The sequence below is a fragment of the Tupaia chinensis genome, unplaced genomic scaffold, assembly GCF_000334495.1.
Source record: "Tupaia chinensis unplaced genomic scaffold, TupChi_1.0 Scaffold143943_1, whole genome shotgun sequence".
In the NCBI taxonomy this organism is placed as follows: Eukaryota; Metazoa; Chordata; class Mammalia; order Scandentia; family Tupaiidae; genus Tupaia; species Tupaia belangeri.
Genome location: NW_006203794.1, coordinates 1,167,951 through 1,174,975, shown reverse-complemented (window position 1 = coordinate 1,174,975; position 7,025 = coordinate 1,167,951).

Below are 7,025 nucleotides of genomic sequence, written 5' to 3'. Positions count from 1 at the left end.
CAAGAGGATACATTTCCTCTGCCTGTTACATTTCCCTTCCTTCTTCATTTCCTCTCCCATTTTCAAATTATCTCCTAATGCATTCTCTTCATAGTCTCCCTGGACACACTAAAGCAAAGTACTTTTTAAGCTTTATTTTCCCATTTAATTACTTATTTATTTACTTTTGGACTTTGCCATAGAGCTATGTGTTCAGAGAGAGAGACAGAGACAGAAAGAGGGAAGGTGAGAAATCACCCCCTGCCCCAGGGGAAGTGGCCACACTGCAATCCTTTCTCCTCTATTCTCTCTTGAGATTTTGGGCATGTATTTAAATGTGCCCAGTGTGATTTCCAAGTTGCCTGGTCCAGACCTTGAACAGTGGTCAGCCATGGTAGAGTCCAGTGTCTTAGCCACTATGCCACCTACTGGATCCTCCCCTTTATTTTTAAAAAGATTTTATACCTACCTAATGCTTTGTTTTATTGTTCAATCATATTTTATTCCTTATTTTTTGGCCTTTGTCAACAATCTCCACAGCTAGAAAATAAGCCCCAGCATCTAGCAATTATATGTTTAATCAACTGCCTTAGAAACAGTTGCTTAAAAGCATCTGGTATAAAATGAAAACAACAAATATTTGTTAAGAAAGAGTGAACTAGTAAGCTTAAGCTTTTTTTTTTTTTAAAAAAAAAGGTTTTTGTCTTCAGCTGCATGCATTTGCCAGAAAGACAGAGAGACAGAGACAATGAGAGGGAAAGTGAGAAATCACCTCTCATGGAGGATGGCCACCCCACGCCTTCTTCTCTATTCTCCTCCAGGGATCTTGGGTATGCATGCACATGCACCTGGCATGATTTTCAAACCACCAGGTCTCGGATTTCAACTGTGGTTGGCCATCTGGGAGTCCAGTAATGTAACCCTGTGCCATCTGATGGCCCCAACTTGTATCTCAAAAGTTTCATGTTTTGTAATTTGGTAGCGGGAAGCAGTGATTCCCAGTAGATGATGATCAGACTGTGTTGATTACATTATGGAGGCACCAGATTCATGAACGGATTAATCATGTATCAAGAGACCCAGTGAGCTGTAGAGCTGGTTTTTATAAAAGAAAGCTGTCAGAAGCGACCTCTCTGCATGCGTCTGCTATCTGCTGTGTTTCCACTGGCCATGTTATAGGCCAGTCTATGCCTTTGAACTTTCCAACTGCCAGAATTGTCAGTTAATAAATTCCTATTTCTTTTCTTTCTTTTTTTTTGGGGGGGGGAGAGATTTTTGCTATAGGGCGTGTGCGCTCACCAGACAGACAGAGAGAGACATAGAGACAGAAAGCGAGAAATCATCCCCCGGGGGCATGGGCATGCCGCAATCCCTTCTCCTCCATTCTCCTCTCAGGATCTTGGGCATGCACACATACGCGCCCGGTGTGAGTTTTAAGCCACCGGGTCTGGGACTCGAACCGCAGTCGACTACGTGGGAGTCCAGCGACATAGCCATTACGCTAACCACTGGTTCCCCCTATTTCTTTATATACACCCAGTCTCAGGCATTTCTGTTAGATATGCAAAAATGGACTAAGAGAATACATTTTTAAATATTTGATATGAAAGTATCTTTATATGAGGTGTCATTAAGATCACGTAAAGTAGATCAGGAGAAAATTTTTTAGAAACGCAGAAAATTTTATTTCTATTAGCAAAATTAAAAATTACACATGTATATTAATTAGTACAAATAACCAAACAATGAATATATTTTTCTATTAAAAGAGAAATATTGGAAATAAAAAACTATATTAATCTAAGAGAATGACAAAATAAAAAGAAAAAGAACCAAATAAAACATGTCAGAGGAAAAAAACATATTAAAACAGACTCAAAAAATTTCAAATATGCCAGTAAACAAAACAAATGTAAATGATTTAAATTCACCATTGAAAAGTCAGATAAGATTAAACTGGATGAATACTAGACAGTTACAAGGCCAGGTGGTGCAGAGGTAACACACCTAGACGAATATGGGATGGCCCTGAGTTTGCATCTGGGACCTCCCTGTGCACACTGGGGACACATGTGGGTGCCCATGATCTGGGGTGAGACTGAGTACGGATCCTGGTGTGGGCACCATGTTGGAAATGGTTGTTTTTCTAGCTGTCTAAATTTTATGGAATAAATAAATATACTTAAAAAAAATAGATAGTTAAAGATTTTAAATAAGGGTAAAATTCAAATAGAGAAAATATCTTTTAGGAAATAATGAACAAATATCTTCTAGGAATAATGACATTACTTTCTCAGTCAGTCTACAAATACTGTTAAAAATGTAAATAGGATTATATAACATGTAGATAATAAACCAAGGAATGGGCCTTAGTCTGCTATTATATTGTTAAAAGAAGTTCCTGAGATGGGGTGATTTATAAAACTAGAGATATATTCAGCTCATGACTTGGAGGTTCAAGGTCCGGGAGCTTCATACAAGGGTATCTTGCAGAGTCCCAATCACGTCACAAGGGTGAGAGCAGAGTGACTGTGAGCGGCTCTCTGTTCTGGTCTCATTCTCTCTTATTATAAACTCACTAGAACATAGTCATGGAGGCCACATCCTAATGATGACCTTAAGCCTAATCTCTTTCCAAAGGCATGCCTTTTGGATGCCATAATTGGATCAAGTGTTCACCTTCTTAATACCTTACAATGACTTTACTGTACTAATACCTTGCAATGACTCAAATATGAATTCTGGAGGGACACAAACAATAACATTCCACTTCTGGTGCCCCAAATTCATTATAGGACTGGACTCCCAAAGCATCAGGCAGGCTTGTCCTCCTAGCCAGACTTAGTCAATCCTATCACACTCTCCAGTTGAGTCTTAGGCTTGCATTTCTTTCAGGCAGGCACCTTACACTGATATTTTCATAATTCTGGCATTCATTTTACTTTTTTTTTTTTTGGAGAGGTTTTCATTACAGGGCGCGTGCACTCGCCAGACAGACAGAGACATAGAGACAGAAAGCGAGAAATCACCCCCCAAGGGGGATGGTCACGCCGCAATCCCTTCTCCTCCATTCTCCTCTCGGGATCTTGGGCACGCACGCACACACATCTGGCGTGAGTTCTAAGCCACCCGGTCTGGGACGCGAACCACAGTCGACTACGTGGGAGTCCAGCGACATAGCCATTACGCTACCTGCTGGTTCCCCATAGTTCTGGCATCCTAAAGGTGATCACACCTCTGGCTCCACTAGACATAGCCCTGGTATACGTAATCTCTGCTAAAACCCCCCATTTCCTCTTCACGCTGCCATACTGTCAGCTCTCTTTTGCAGTTTTGTCCCTGTGAGAGAGGCCTTACATCTGCAGAAGCGCTTCCACATTCAGGCCACCAGCATCTTCCTCTTGCACATTCCAGAGCGGAGGCTGGAGCAACAGGTCAAACTCCATCTGAAGCCAAGGACAAGGGGGAATGATGGCCCCAAGGTCCAGAAGAAAAGGTCCCTGCTCCTGGCCAGTCCCCTGAAGTCACTGCACTTCCCTGCGCCTCTGGAATTGCAGTGGGACAGATATGCCCGCAGGGCTTCTCTTCCATTTTCCCGACTGTTATTAATTGAATCTCTTCTAATCCTGCTAATCTCTTTAGAGGTGGTTGCTGTATTATTTTATTTTTCATGAAAACGTTCTTTCACTTTTTACCTGGTGCCCGAGCTGCACATTTTCCAATTTTATGCACTCTATTTCCATGTTAATTATCATTCCTATCTTTAAGTAATCTTGATCCTCCTTCATCTTATTAAATTGAATTAGCAACCATGCAGCACCCTGTGCATTTTGTCTTGAAATTTCATTTGTCAGGCCTTTGTCTCTTTTCAAATTCTCCAAAAAGCATGTGCTCACTGGAGAGAGACAGGGAGAGCAAGAAATCAACCCCCATGGGACATGGTCATTCCATAATCCCTTCTCCATTTCTCTATCCTTTCAGGATTTGGGGTATTCACACATACGTACTCCACATGTTTTTAAGTTTGAGACACAAACCATGCAGTCAGCTATGTGGGACTCAACTGTCTTTAACACCAGACCCTGGGCTAGCCCTATCACTCTCTCTCTCCCTCTTTTTTTTTTTTTTTTTTTTTTTTTTTTTTTAGGTTTTTGCAATAGGGCATGTGTGCTCACCTGAGAGAGACACAGACAGAGACAGAGAGTAAGAAATTGCACACTAGTGGGATCATCATGCTACAGTTCCTTCTCCATTTTCCTCTCAGGATTATGTACACATGCACATGCACCCAGCTGAGTTTTAAGTCACCAAGTCCAGGACTCGAACTGCAGTTGGCCATGTGGGAGTCCAGCGCCTTAAACCACCATGTCACCTGCTGGCCCCTGGGCTTGTCACTGTTAAATTCACTATTCCACAATGGTTAGGACATGAAAACTTCACAGTCATATTCTTTGCTACACTGTAGTACAGATGAAATTTTCTCTAATTTCCAGTAAGGTATTCCTCATTTTTCTCTGATATCTTAACAGAACAATCTTTTTTAAAAAGAAAAAACAGTTTGTTTACTTCTCCCATGAATAAGAGAAACGAATATAAACAGACAGAGAGACAGGCATCTTCAACCGGGTCTTGACACCTGGTGTACTCAGGGAGGTCTCCAGAACCTTCCCGCTTGGGTCACCCTCATATGTAGTATATTGCATTTTTACTACTGTACCACTGTCCAACTCCCTCAGAATGACCCTTACTGTCTATGTTTTTATCAGTATTCTGGCTACTAGAATTAATCAGTCTCTAAGAATTTTCAGACTTTCCCTAGTCTTCCAACATTTTGACCCCCTACCAGAATCACCCTTAATGCATTCTTACATTCTAAACATTTTCTATTCTGTTTTTTCCAAATGCTTTGAACCTCTGTCTATTACCCAATTTAATAGCCACTTACACATTTTCAGTTATCTATAGCAATATAACCTTGCTCAGTACACCAACTTTTAGTCTTAGTTTGCTGTTGTGTTACTAACAGAAATACCTGAGACAGAGTGATTTATAAAAGTAGAATTTTTTTCCAGCTCATGTTTTCGACATCCAGAGGCCATATCTGGTGGGTATCTTTCAGACTCTCAATCACATCAGAAGGGCAGACACAGAGGATTTGTTCAAATGCCTCTCTCTGTTCGTGTCAAATGTTCTGATCAACCCAGCTGAATTCAATCATGGGGGCCATTCCCTAATGATCTTCATCTCAGTCTCTTTCCAAAGTCCTTACCTTTGAAGACCACAATGAGATTAAGCTTTCACCCTCTTTTTCTTAAAAAAAAAAAGATTATTTAATTTTATTTACTATTACTATTTTTTAATTTGACCAGAGAGAGAAAGAGAGAGATAAAGATGGAAAGTGAGAAAGCAAGTCACCAGGTCTGGGACTTGAACCAAGCTTGACCATGTGGGAGTCCAGCAACCTTAACTACCATGCCATCTACCAGCCTGCAGTTTCCACCCTCTTAATCTCATTACAATGGCTCAAACATGATTTTTTGGGGGGAAGGGGGACACAAACCATAGCAATATGTATCCAAATAAATGTCAACACAAAAACATTATTTGAAATAAAGATGAAGTAAGATGATATAAAAATATAAAAATAATAAAGCCTGAATATATCTAAAAAGTATAACCAAACAACCGTCCACCTTACAAAGCTAAACTAGTAAAATAACCAGAAACAAGTGATAAATTACAGTAATAAATGTGTGTTTTAAACACGCCACTATCAGAAACTGATAGTTCACCTTCACACAATAAAATTAGTAAGTTCAGAGAAGATTGAAATAGCAATACTCTAAGCTTAATTTAATAACTATATATTCAATCCTTCAGCCAAAGATTAGAAAAATATAGAACTTTTCAAGAACACATGAAGAATCTAACAATTTTACCACTCTTTGATCATAAAGATGTTTCCGTTTTTTTCCCTGCAAAACGCTAGGACTTGATATTACTCAAATGAAATTTAAAATAAACAATAAAGGTTAAGAAAAAAAACACTCCCCAAATTTTAACACATAACTATCTCCTAAATTTTTACTCTATAAATATTGCATTCTCAGTGGAATAAATTTACAAAATTGAGCAAAAAATTTTATTTTGAAGGCGAAGTTGGACTTGATATAAATTTACAGACTTAAAGATGCCATTTCTTTGGGCTGTTTGTCACTTTACCAACCCTCCCACCTCAATCTTCTGAGTAGCTGGTACTATGGGGATGCTCCATCACACCTGACTTTTAGAATGTACTTTAAATTAAAAGTAAATTAGTTAATTTCAGTTTGTAATATAAGAAAAAAAATGGAGAAAAAATAAATATGGATTCTTTACAAAGCTATTGGAGAAATGAAGAAGGTCAGTATTTCTTTTAGGATGATTAATAAAATATATGTTCAGTCCAAAGTGTATTTGAATTTCATCTTTAAAAAAATTATTTTGCCACAGGGCCCATTCACTTGTGAAAGAGAGAGAAAGAGTGAGAGAGAGAAAGAAAATGAGAAATCACCCACCAGGGAAGATGGGCACACTGCAATCTTGGTAAACCCACACGTGCACCTGGTATGATTTCAAGCTGCCAGATCCAGAACTCGAACCATGGGAACCATGGTAGATTATGTAGGAATTCAGTGCCTTAACCTCCATGCCACCTGCTGGCCCCTGAAATCCATTAAAAAAAAAAAAAAGTCCACTGCAGGGAGCCGTACCCCAGCCGGGGTGGGTGCACAGAGAGGCGACGCGGGTGAACAGGAATCAGACTAAGACCTCATGCCCTTAGCATGTTCTTAGCCGGCTACAGCCAGAGTAAACTCCAGACTGCAGCCCTGATGGCCAGAAGTCATGCGTATTTATTATAGAAGGAGTTTTACAGCAGTGGGATGGGTGAGGGGAAGTAAGTGAAACATTTTGCTCTAAAAGGTAAGGCATTCAAAGTATAGGATCAATAATCATAAAACATGACGTCCGTTTTGTTTAGGTATAAACAGTCATAATTTTTAGAA